We start from the raw sequence: 14,151 nt of genomic DNA, 5'->3' as shown, positions 1-14,151 counted from the left end.
GACTGCATGTCACATGTTAGATCATCATCTGCTGCGGAGGAGGAAATTATTTTCTCAAGCTTGAAGCTGCATTTGGCAACAAAGTACCTGGTGGTTTCAATTCAATTCAATTCAATTCAACTTTATTAGCAGACTCAGGTCCATAGGGATACATACACGGGGTTAACATACAAGAGATACAACAGGCAATAAAAATCATAAAAGAATGTACAAAAAGATACATAACCTAACGCACAGGCAGAACATACAGGCATTTTAGCCAGTGGACCCTTAAACTTGATGTATAACGTGAACAGCTCACTGAGGGGCTTGAAAGAGCTACAATGATACCGTTTGTTGACACATCCAGCCTTTTCATAAACTTAAACATTAGATTTCTTAGGAGTGCTTTAAAAGTCCTCACTCCAACAGTGACAAACATCTGGCTAGCACTGCCCCCTCTGGGTTGTTTAAGGAGTATTCTCATGGCATCATTATATGCAACTTGCAATCTGTGCATGCTAGACTTTTTATAACATGACCACAGGTGTGCAGTATAAAGCGGTGTGCAATATGCCTTGAACAAGGACACTTTCACTTTAGTGGAACAATGACAGAACTTTCGGGCAATAGTGTTTGCTTGAGCATACAGCTTCCGACATTGTCTGTATATATCATCGTCATCTGTCATTTGATCCGTAATAAAATGGCCAAGATATTTAATCTTATTCCAGACCTCAAGACTATTGTCTGATAGTTTAAAGATAGGAAAGTTAAGGCGTTTGTCCTCTTTAGTTCTACATATTAGAACAGCGCTTTTGCTGGCATTATATTTTATATCATGTTGCACACCATATTTAGAGCAAATATCAAGGAGCTGTTGTAGACCAGCACTACTGGGACTGAGGACCACCAGGTCATCTGCATACATCAGATGGTTTACTAGTGTTTCTCCGACCATGCATCCTGTGTTACAGGTTCTCAGTTGAGCAGACAAACCATCCATATATAAATTAAATAAAATAGGAGATAAAATTCCCCCCTGCCTCACGCCATTGCTTACACCAAATGGAGCTGATATACTCCCACCCCATTTGACCTGCATGGTCTGGTGGGCATACCAGTAGGCCAGGACCCTCACAATAAAACCGGGCACTCCTCTTTGCTTCATTTTCATAAAGAGCTTGTTATGGTTAATCCTATCGAATGCACGGGACGCATCAATAAAACACATGAGGACTGATGAATTACTAGACTTGTATTTGCTCACAATTTCCTTGAGAGCAAAAATACATAGGTCAGTACCATGCTTTGGTTTAAAACCAAACTGGTTATCAAGGGAGTGGATATACTCACTTACTCTATCCAGTAGGATTCTTTCCATTACTTTGGAGATGATGCTGGCTATAGCTATGGGCCTATACTTATCAAGGCTACTAACCTTGCCAGCTTTATCTTTAATAACTGGGACAAGCAATACTGAAAGCATTGAGTCAGGTAATACACCGTGGATCATAAAGCCAGTAAAACTGATAGATAACAGTGGTGCTAGTCTCAGACTAGCATTTTTCAGGTGCTCTGCAGTGATCTGATCCATCCCACATGCTTTGTTTACAGACAAATGTTCCATGGCTTGATACACCTCATGTGTTGTTATACCCATATTATCATTGTTCATATCAGAGTCATCCACAAACAATTCACTATTAATACAGTTGAATAAAGAGCTATAATGCTTTCGCCATAGTGCCACAATAATATTATTATCAGCTCCTGAGGTTCCTTCTACAGAGCAGGGTAAGGAGGGTTTACTATTAGTCAGAGATCTCACCTCTTTCCAAAAATCATTCGCATTGTTACACAGTAGCTTACTGGCCATGGAGTCTGCCCTCATGACTTGCTCATTTTTGCAGATGAATCGTACAGCATACTTATATCTAGCATTAGCTGTGATTTTATGCTCAAGCTCAGGCCCCTGCCTAGGTCTTCCAGCTATAGCCCACAGTTTAAAGGCTTCTCTTGCGTCAGCATGGTACATTGCTACATGCTCATTCCAGCCTGGTCTGATCTGAAATTTGCCCTTATACTTATAGTGGGGTTTGCCACCTTCAACCAGGGCAGCCACTATGTTGTCATACAGGGTACAGAGGGCGTTTTTATGCTCCATGTTTTGACCATCCATCAGGTGTTTTTTAGGTGAGAACTCCCATGATCTGTTATCTGGGCAAAACTAGCCTAGAAACTGGATATCCGCCCCTTTTTATCACTCTGTTGTTCCAGTTGTGTCCAGTTACTGTATTAACATTGCCTTTTGTATGACCAGTTTATCTGGGTCTCTTTCAATTGTTCTTTCAATTGTTGTTCCATAGCTGTGTGTAATGCACCCTGTGATGTGAACTATCGGAGGCGCCAGTGTGTCCCCTCACCTGATGATGGCCTGTCAGCCTGACGGTGGTGGGGACCACCCTTTTCTAGATTAGCCTTTTCTAAGTTGGCCCTGTTTCCACTACTCTCCCTTTATGTGGGTGGAAGGATAGTAGGGTCACAGCTCAACGTCTAATTATTGCTACTATAACTGATAGCTTATTTAGATATATATATCTTTTTATGTTCACTTTCAACTTTATAGAATGTATTCCATGGATTTCTATATTTCCTTTCCCAATGGGATTGGTAGATGTAACTGCACTGATCTACTATATCGATTGTAATTATTGTGGTATATAATTATGTATTTTCATCCTTTTACACATTATGTCAATGACACAGGTGTTCTTCGTCTCACCTAATTTCATCATACTACAGTAATCCGAATGGAGCAACAATTAGCCAACGTGTAATCTCCTGTAAAAAACGATTTGAACGTATACCTCCTGTAGATGGAGCCATTGTTCTGTTTGAAACAAATGAAATTTATGAGACTGAACTAACTGTAATGTAATGACATCAACAGGTTTAAACCAAGATGTTATGACAACTAGGCCTTGAACACACATATTTGAAAAGACAATATTTCCGTCAAATGTAGCTACAGTTGCAGAGCTGTAGAGCCGCTGTTTGGTGGAAAACATGTCAGCTTTTGAGGATATAAGAATTAACAGCTTAATGTACTTAATTGATGAACATTGCGGTCATTTGTTAATTTTCTTTACTTGTCTATATTGTTATACAGGAGGATTGTTATGCAGGAGCCAACCCCAGCATGCACTGGGCAGAAGGTAAGCAAACCCCCTGGACAGGTGGTCAGTCCATCACAGGGACACGGACACAGTCACTTCATTCACACCTATGGGCACTTTAGAGTCTCTAATCCATCTGACCTGCATGTTTTTGGACAGTGACAGGAAGACGGAAGCCCAGGCGAACATGAGGAGAACGTGCAAAACCCACACAGAGGGGACCAGGAGATGAGATGAGATTCAAACCCAGGACCACCTTGCTGTGAGGTGATGGTACTAACCACTGACTGAGCATATTGGTGAGCAACCCTTCATCCATCAGTCTGAGCTCAATGCATGAATCTGTCTTTTATTCAGACATGACTACTGTTAGACAAGAACATACTCCCATAAATCTGCTATTAGGGGACAAAGGTGCAACCAGTTAGTCTGCTGGTTTGGCCTTTACATTGGCTGAATGAAAATCAAACATTGTGAATTTCAGCTACCCACAGGCACAGTATTATTTTTATTTTTATTTTTTATTTTTAAACCTTTATTTATGCAGGGGGAGTCTGACTGAGAGCAATGCTCTCTTTTTCAGGAGTGCCCTGTTCACATTCACACACACATTCATACCTGGAAGCTGACCAGTACAACCACAGTCTGATCTGCTGGCCACTGATCAGCTCCACTGGAGCAGTTGGGGTTAAGGGCCTTGCTCAAGGGCACCTCAGTGGTGGTAATGAGGGAGGGGCAAGCGCTGCCTTTTCACTTTCCCCACCCAGATTGAACCGACGACCTTCCGGTCACAAGCTTGCTTCTCTAACCATTGGGCCACCACTGCCCATTTTCAGCTACCACCCACAGGCACAGTATCAAAGTCTCTTTGCTGCCACCCACAGGCGCAGTATCAAAGTCTCTTTGCTGCCACCCACAGGCGCAGTATCAAAGTCTCTTTGCTGCCACCCACAGGCACAGTATCAAAGTCTCTTTGCTGCCACCCACAGGCACAGTATCAAAGTCTCTTTGCTGCCACCTACAGGCACAGTATCAAAGTCTCTTTGCTGCCACCCACAGGCACAGTATCAAAGTCTCTTTGCTGCCACCTACAGGCACAGTATCAAAGTCTCTTTGCTGCCACCCACAGGCACAGTATCAAAGTCTCTTTGCTTCCACCTACAGGCACAGTATCAAAGTCTCTTTGCTGCCACCTACAGGCACAGTATCAAAGTCTCTTTGCTGCCACCTACAGGCACAGTATCAAAGTCTCTTTGCTGCCACCTACAGGCACAGTATCAAAGTCTCTTTGCTGCCACCTACAGGCACAGTATCAAAGTCTCTTTGCTGCCACCTACAGGCACAGTATCAAAGTCTCTTTGCTGCCACCTACAGGCACAGTATCAAAGTCTCTTTGCTGCTCAATCGAAGTCAAAACCTCCAAATTGATAATTACAGATTCAAGCCTTCTGCCTAACAACATTGTCTCACACCTATATCCAGTTATTGCCGTGTTAGCACTGTTGCTTCACAGCAAAAAGGTCCCGGGTTCAAACCCCGGTCCGTCGCAGGTCCTTTTCTTTACATGTTCTCCCCGTGTTCGCGTGTTTCCTCCGGGTGCTCTGCTTTCCTCCTACCATCAAAGACATGTATGTTAGGTGGTTCATTTCAATGTTTATACATGTATGTTAGGGTTAATAATACTCAGTGCCCCTGACCGAGGCACTGGCAAAGAGTTGGTCCCCGGGCGCTGCACTGCGGTTGCCCACTGCTCCTAGTTGTAAGAAGGTTCCTAGTAGTAGAGGATAGGTCAAATGCAGAGGATGAATTTCCCCATGGGGACAATAAAGCTTAACTTAACTTAACTTAACAGACCTCTGTTTTAGTGTGTGGACTCTACCCTTCCATCCCAGTGACTGAGGGCTGTGCAGTCTGCTGGGCCGTGTCTTAGTCAAGTGCTCCTCCTCGTGGTTGCTCAGTCGACATGTGCAGAGTGCCACGTAGTCCACCAGACTCTGTGTGTGTGTGTGTGTGTGTGTGTGTGTGTGCGCGCGCGCGCGCGCGTGCGTGCGTGGCTCGAGCTTTGCTTCTAGAGTAATGGAAACCTACTATTTATGAAAGAGGAAAAAATATTTGAACTGTCTGCTTCTCTCGTAGTTTTTCGAGCTGAGCTGATCCTGACCTTATTTGTGTAGGCCGAGCGGAGCGTGTGGGTGGGGGAAATATATGAGGGATTACCAGGAGGAACTCGAAGAGCATCTCATAGCGTGCACATTGTAAACGGGCTTTTAGGAGAAGGTGATGTTATTATGGGATATAGTGTTTGTGGGGACGAGTGTGACGGAGTTAAGAGTCTCTAAACTGTGTGTGGTCCTTCTTCACTGTGGTGATGAAAACCACCGTCTGCAAAGAGCCAGACTGGAGCACGCTTACTTTCAAACTGATGGCCACATAGTCATCATACTCTATAGATTTTTATAGATTTTTAAAACTGTACTATGGGTTTCCAAAAGGTTTCAAGGACCATTTCAGGTTTCACCGGTCATGGAACTCACTCACCATCAGTGTCGGGCAAGGTACTCAGGAAGTGTAATTAGTTCCTTATTACTGATTACTCCTTTAAAAAGTAACTAAATTACTTGATGTGTTACTTGGTTTCAAAAGTAATTACCGGAGTTACATTACTTGTTACATTACTATATTAGTTTTGCTACTCCGCCTTCCGAAAAAACGGATGTACTACCTGTTTAGACAGCTCCTTTTAGAACTGAATCCACTTAATTGGAACACTAATTAAGCTGACAGCAGCCAAACTGCAGACTTTGAATTTATTCAATGCAGTAGTCTCACATAGCCACACCTGTCTCCATACTTAGAGACTAATGCAGTAACTTTAAGTTACTTGGATTAGTAACTGTGGAAATTGTAATCCCTTACATTACTAGTTACTGGGGAAAGTAATACAATTACAGTGACTAAGTTACTGCCCAAACACTGCTCACCATAAATGTGAAAACGTTCAATTCATTTCAGAATAAACCCACCAAATGTGCAGTAGCAATAGATTTTGCTTATACAAATAGGCTATTTAGTGACCATCATATCTAATAGCATATCTAGTCCACAGTACCTGCCTACCCTGCAGTGTTGGCATGCTTAAGGATAGGCGTAGGCTTTATATTGCCAAACCTCTGCCAGATGTTGAGTCAGTGACGACACTGAAAAAAACGCTCTTGATTTTATGGTAAATTTAGCATCGTGAAACGATGAGGAGAGGCACAGCTAAGTCTGTCTTTTTTTCTTTTTGGACGAATCAAGTTTCTTATTCAGGAAGGCGTTTGTCACTTTCCCCCCCCCCCCCATCTCATCCTCCAATTCAGATGTGTGGACTGATTGAAATCATCTCCTAGCCGCCGAGCAGCGAGAGTGTAACCCAAAATCAGAAGCGGTGGTGGAGAATTCCAGCGACGTGGACAAAAGAAAGAACTGGGCTAATTCCTTGCAGATGTGTCTGAGGGGGGAAACACTGTACTGCCCTCGCTGGCGAGAACCGGAGTCTGCATGATGGAGCGGGTTCAATGAATTACGAGTCAGTGAAAAAAACAATGGTGACCCAGTACAGCTGGTTCTGTCCGCCTGGGGAACACGTGCACATACTTTCGCTCTCCGGAGGAACCGGCGGTATGCAGGATCACAGGAGTATGAGCCAGTCATCCCAGTCTGCTCTTGGCCCAGAGGGAAGACATAGCTGTTTAGGGTTTAGAGTGAGCGTATCCCCGTTAGAGAGCTGCGCGGGCCTGAAATCTCGGCCCGAGCCCTCCCCGGCCCGTGACATGCAGGCCCGTGCCCGACCCGGCCTGGATGAGTCATGAAATTAATTGGCCCGAGCCCGTTGCGAGGCCCGACATCAATATCACGATATGACGACACATCTCTCTCTCCCTCTCTGTGCATGCTGCCGTGCCGCTGAACTCGTTGGTCCAAAACGTTGCTAGACTGTGTTGCCTATAAAGACAACCACCGCAGCTTTCTCTCTGTCTCTCTCTCCCCCTCTCACACATGCTACCGTGGCCTATCAAAATCCAGACATATTGTCTCGAGAAAGAGAACGTTAGATCGTTTAATTGCCAACAGCAACAACGCCCACAAACTGAAACATTATGTCACTCAAGCATATCGAAATTAAAACAGCAGACTTACCGTTTATAGCTGCATTGAATAACGTCACATTAGTGTCCTCACAATGTATGGTAGATGGGTTCATTTTCAACAGGTTGAAATGGGCTTTCCCTACTGCAGTGGGGACTGTTTAACTCTCCCCTCGCAAACTTTGTTTTATGTCCATCGATCTTATTTCTCTCTCTCACGACACGGACACGGACACACGCGGCTTGTTTTGTTGTTGTTTTTTACGCTGACAGTGACAGCATGCTGACTGAACGGTGGATTGTGGACTGGAGTGGCAGACTAACGTCACGGTGAGGGTGTGTGTGTGGCTGTGTGTGTGTGCAGTGTGCGCTCCTCCTCTTTGTCTGACTGCTCTGCTGTGTAAAATCAAGCGAGTAATACAACGTTATTTTATTTAATGGAGTTATTGAGATAACTGAGGTTCAGGAACATGAGACCACACCATTGTTACTCATCACCACGTAAACGTAATCACCTGTACCTCCTCCAATCCATTCCACCTGGGCTCAATCAACCCAATCTACTGTAGCCTATATATATAACGCCACAATCCCACCAAACCCTGTTTGCATCAGATGTAACAACTGATCGCTAAGCAAAAACAAAAAAGCATTCGAAACGAACAAAGACGAACAACAAATTAGATCCACAGTCACCGAAAGCAGAATTAGTTTAGGAATAAGAAGCTCACCATGGCAGCAGAGGGCGAAGGGGAGTTCTACCTCCTAGCGTCCGACGAGGACCTCTTTGGCAGCCCCACCACGGTGACGGAGTCTCCGATGTCCCACGCATCCCTGGCGCCGGGGCAGATTCCACCGCGAGCCGCCAACCCCTCCGCTTCCACCAGCTCCGCGATGTCTCCCACTCCAACATCACGGGAGTCCCGGGGCCGAAACCGGGTGGTCAGGCGAGCAGCGCCGTACAGACGAGCGCGGGCACGGTCACCCTCGTCCTCTCCACCAACACGCCGGGGTCCGAGGATGAGAGGCGGCCGCCACGACAGGCGTCGTGCCGGCCCACCACCCGACCGCAGCGTGCCAGCTGTCCCTTCTTCCCAAGCTGGCCACCGCTCAGGAGGCACGACCGCCAGCCTACCATCACGGCTCGGCCGCCGATCAGCGACCTCCCCCGCTGGCCCGTCACACCAGCCTCAACAACACCATTCCGCTGGCCCGCCACACCAGCCTCGACAACATCATTCCGCTGGCCCGTCCCCCCGGCCTCAACAACATCATTCCCCTGGCCCGTCACACCAGCCTCGACACCGCTCCGCTGGCCCGTCCCCCCAGCTCCAACAACACCACTCCGCTGGCCCGTCACACCAGCCTCAACACCGCTCCGCCGGCGCCTCGTCAGAGGCCGATTCTCCCCGCCAACAAACCATTTCCAGCTGGACTGTCGTACGCCTCCAACAGGCACTCCGCGACAGAGGGATCCCATACATCCGATCCGACAACAAAGCAACCCTCTACCGGCGTTTGACTTCCGGTTTGGTGCCACCGGCAAACGCTCCGACACCCAACCAAGCCCAACGTTCCCACCTACCCAGTGACATCACCGCCCACCACAATGCTGCTGCTTCCGTGAGCCAGGTTGTATCAGCACCCATTCCCACTGCAAATCCCTCTGCCAATACAGCTAACGTCATATTAAACTTTCTGTCTTCCCTGAATTCCCAACAGGGTGAAGACCCACTAGCAACCCGGGCACATGCATCCCTTCGTCCCCCCCTCCTCTCTCATCCTCTTCCTTCTGCCCATGACACCGGAGCCCTGCTAGCTCCGCCTGCCATCGCGGCTCCGTACCCTCGACCCCCCCCCCCCCCTCAGCATTCGCCCCCCCCCGCCCGGCCACCACGGCCCCCAACATCATCATCATCATCAACTCGTTTCCTCCTGTTCTAACCCCTTTCGACACCCTCCTCCCCCCTCCCCCAACCTCCCCCCCCCCCCTCCCCCAACCCTCCCCCATCACCCCAATGCATATCAGGTTTTGTCAGCTCTGCTCTCCACCTTCCCACAGCTAGAGCAATCACTAGTCACCCAAGCACACACGTCCCTTCGTCCCCCCCTCCTCTCCCATCCTCTAACTTCTGCCCACGGCTCCGGAGCCCCGCTAGCTCCGCCCGCCACCGCGGCTATACCCCAACGGCCCCAGCCCACAGCGTCCGCTTCCGTGGCCACGGCCACCACGGCCCACGACATCAATCTTCCTCCTGTTCTTACCCCTTTCGACACCCTCCTCCCCCCTCCCCCAACCCCCCCCACCCTCCCCCCAACCCTCCCCCATCACCCCAATGTATTCAATAACATGTCTGTCCCTCCTTCCCTCCTCGCACCCGTCCATCAGTCCGCCGGGCCCGCCCCAGCCACACCCTACACCCTAGCCACCGCCATTCCGGCCGTTCAGCCCCAGCAGGCAACGCCTTCCCCGGTCTCCTCCGCACTCAGGCAGCAAATCCTGTCAGGTGCATATACCGACCTCGCCACACTCCTCCAACCCTCCACAGCCGACGCCACCCACCCTCGGGAACTGTTCACAGCTTTCGGCCTATCACAACTCAAGCCTCCCAAGCCTTCCCGCTCCAGGGAGCTAAACTCCATTGAATTTGCATTTTCTTTCTCCCTGTTCCGAGACACCATCTGCACGGTGTACCCCGAGCGCAGGGCCGAACTAGACGCCACCTCTCCACCATATTGGATTTGGCCTTGCGTTTCGGGGGAACCGCATTCTACACATACCACATCCTCTTCGCTTCCCAGGCAGCAGGCCGGCTGCAACAGTTCAACCAGGGAACGTACTGGGGCACACTTGATGCAGAGCTGTACTGCAGGGTCTTTGCGGCACGCAGTGCCATTAACTGCACTCTGTGCGGGGCACCCTCCCACCCAGCCACCATCTGTGTCGTCGCCACCACACTACCTCGTCCCACGGCCCCTCCCGCTCCCACCCCCTCAGTCTTCTCACGGCTGGACAACGCCCCTCCTCCCTCCATCACTCCCAAACCACGCATGCAGAGCCAAGGCCCGACTTCAAGGGGTGGAGCAGACAAACAGGGGCGGCCCATCTTGTACCAAGGAGGCCACATGATATGCAACAACTTCAATAGCCAAGGTTGCTACGTATCAGGGTGCCGCTTCCTGCACACATGCTCATACTGCGGCGGCGCCCACTCAAGACCCACCTGCCCCCACAGTCCAACTACACATGCAGCATGACTAGACCACCACCTCAGCACCCCGGTCAACATCACAGCACCCACACACGCCTAAGGAACCATCCCGACCCACAGTTCGTTCACTTCCTCACCCACGGTTTCACTTTTGGTTTTCACCCAGGCATCATGGCCTCTCCCACCACATCATTCACCCGCCATAACCTCCAGTCGGCCCCCACCGAGCCAGACACGGTAGACAGGCTCTTGGCCAAGGAGGTGGCTGACAAATTCATGATTGGCCCATACCCAGCCCCTCCCTTCATCACATACCGCATCAGCCCCATAGGAATCGCAACACGAAAATACTCCGGAAAAAAGCGCCTCATCATCGACCTCTCCTCCCCCCACAACTCATCCACTCCTAGCATTAACAGCCTCGCTGGCCGCCGGAGATGTCCCTCCTCACACCATCCTCCGCACTCCTGGAACCGTACCCCATCATTATCGCAGCTATCTTATGGGGGCACGAATGGTCAACCAAGGTCATACTCATTCACACAGACAACCTCAGCACAGTCGACATCATCAACAAAGGACGCTCACAATCACTGGACATAATGAAATTCATCCGCAGACTCACCCTGGTTTCTGCCCAACACCAGTTCATCATCCGAGCCGCCCACATTCCCGGTCACTGCAATTCCATTGCTGACTCTCTCTCCCGTTTCTCGTTCCAGAAATTCAGATCCTTGGCACTTGACTCAGACCCGCACCTTCCCCTGCATCCTCCGCTCCTCCACCTGGTTGCCGCCACGCAACAATTCATCCTGAACAGCCTAGCCCCAAAACATTGTCCTCATACTACTCTGGCTGGTGCTCCTCCAAAGCATTCCATAACGTCCATCACCTCCCCTTCCCGTCCGTCAATACCTTCTCCGTCACCAGCTTCATCACTTACGCTCACACGGTTCTCAGAATCAGAACCTCCACCATCCAAGTTTATCTCAGCGGCATAAACTTTTTCATCAAACTACTCACCGGAGCACCGGCAGCCTCCATCTCTCACCCCCACGTCACCATGCTCATCAAAGGCCTCCGAAAGGCCGAGCCTCGACTTCCTCCCAAACGCCTTCCCCTGACGACCGACCTCCTCACCAGGTGTATCCTCACTCTCCGTGCAGGGTACTCGACTCCCGCCATCGACTCCACCCTTGAAGCCATGTTTCTCCTGGCCTTCTTCGGCTTCCTCCGCTGCTCAGAGTTCACCACCGACTCCTCCAAGTACAACCCCCTACAGCACGCCAGTCTTTCCGACATCTCCATCCACTCACCCGACACCCTGAGGTACAACCTAAAAAGGAGCAAGACCGACCAAGTCGGCCTCTCTCACCCAGTGTTTCTGTTCCGCCTGAATTCATTCCTCAGTCCCTACGAACCCATCATCAACTACATCAACGGAAGAGTAGCAAAACACTCCTCTCCCCACGATCCTCCGTTCACGACCGAATCGGGCCGAGTCGCCACACGGTTCTGGTTCCACCATCACCTCCGCCACGTCCTGCTCAAATCAGGAATCTCTCCAGATCTGTTTTCCGGCCATTCATTCCGCATCGGCGCAGCAACAACAGCATCCAGACAAGGCCTCCCGGACCACACCGTCAGAATCCTGGGCCGCTGGTCTTCCCAAGCCTATCACACGTACATCCACAACAACCTCGAAGACGTCCGAAGAGCCCATGCGCACATGGCCATCTGAAGTACTTTTGGGGGGGCTGATGGAGCCGGGACTCCATCCCTGTGAAGCCGCGCTCCACACGTAAGAGGCGCTTCACCGGAGACGTTACCCCCACCCTGAGTCTCGACCCCCCCGGGTTCCTGACTAGTCGAACATCATCAACATCATACAATAAATTAATTCTGTTTCGAACTATGGTGTGGTCTGTGTTAGTGAAATGGAGTTATTGAGATAACTGAGGTTCAGGAACATGAGACCACACCATTGTTACTCATCACCACGTAAATGTAATCACCTGTACCTCCTCCAATCCATTCCACCTGGGCTCAATCAACCCAATCTACTGTAGCCTATATATATAACGCCACAATCCCACCAAACCCTGTTTGCATCAGATGTAACAACCCTCCCGCCCAACCCTATTTTACTCCATTACGGGCAGCACGCGCAGAGTTGCATGTTCTCTCCGTGCTGCGTGGGTTTTCCCCGGGTACTCCGGTTTCCTCCCACAACAATTCTAAAACATGTTAGCTAGGGCTGCCATTGGCATATGCATAACCTTGCATCTCTATCCTCTGCCCACAGGAACCACGGGGGGGCTGATGGAGCCGGGACTCCATCCCTGTGAAGCCGCGCTCCACACGTAAGAGGCGCTTCACCGGAGACGTTACCCCCACCCTGAGTCTCGACCCCCCCGGGTTCCTGACTAGTCGAACATCATCAACATCATACAATAAATTAATTCTGTTTCGAACTATGGTGTGGTCTGTGTTAGTGAAATTATTGAAAAACGGCCTGACCCCGGCCCGGCCCGGACCTATTAATTAAAAAAAAAGAAAAAACGAGCCCGGCCTTGGCCCGTATTGGCAGGCCCGAGGGGCCCGCGAGGGTACCCTCGGGTTTGCAGCTCTCTAATCCCCGTTCCCTTTTGATTATATAGGCCTGTGATGCTATGTGATTATGTGATTATATGGCTCATGTGAAAAAGCTGTATAGACGTACATTTTTGCAGTAAATGCTCTCACAGTTCAATGAAAAATAAGATATTAGAGCGGTGGTTCTCAGCATGGGGTCCGAGGACCACCACGGCCACGGGTCCTTTGGTGAGTTCAGCGGGTCCCCTAGCAATTTGATGAATGGTTCAACTTCATCAATTCTTTCCATTTACAATAAGTTACAGGTAACAATTTGAGAATGTAGAATAGCCTAATAACTATGTTGACCATAGTTTATCTGTTATCTCAACATACATGGTCATGGCATTCTGGACAAAATCATATCTAACAATAAAACTATTCTCAGCGAGACATTACCTCACGGGTACTAAATGAGGGGTCTTTATATGAAAGATGTTGAGAATCACTGAAACAGAAAATTACATTATTTGTTGAAGCTATGATAGCCTATGACATTTGAAAATAAATTTGTAACAGGCTGTCTTATTTCCCCCCCTTTATTACACACACGCACACGCACGCGCGCGCACACACACACACACACACACACACACACACACACACACACACACACACACACACACACACACACACACAGTCCAAGAAAGTCATTTTCATTTAGAATCTTGATCGTGAAACAGTCTTTGTTTTTACACAGATGCATATGATGATAATCTGTGTGCATTACTGGCTCTTGAGTCACTGGCAGCTTTGACCACTCTCTGTATCAAGTGTGTTCAATTTATCTCTGGGACTTTGACAAGACAGATTAAGACGCGGGAGGGAGGACACATATTTGGGGGCCCATATAATGCTTCTTGGCTCTGATTCGCCCTCACAGCTTATACAAGCAGACATGTCACGTGACTGAAATGTCTGAAATGTGTGTACCCATGACTGTATAGGCTACTATTAATACACAGCCTCTGCAAAGATAGCCTAATATCATTGTGTAACTGTAATGTTACAGTAGGCCTA

Source organism: Poromitra crassiceps (assembly GCF_964638095.1).
Source record: "Poromitra crassiceps genome assembly, contig: HAP1_SCAFFOLD_278, whole genome shotgun sequence".
Taxonomy (NCBI): Eukaryota; Metazoa; Chordata; class Actinopteri; order Beryciformes; family Melamphaidae; genus Poromitra; species Poromitra crassiceps.
This window is presented reverse-complemented; position numbering follows the sequence as displayed.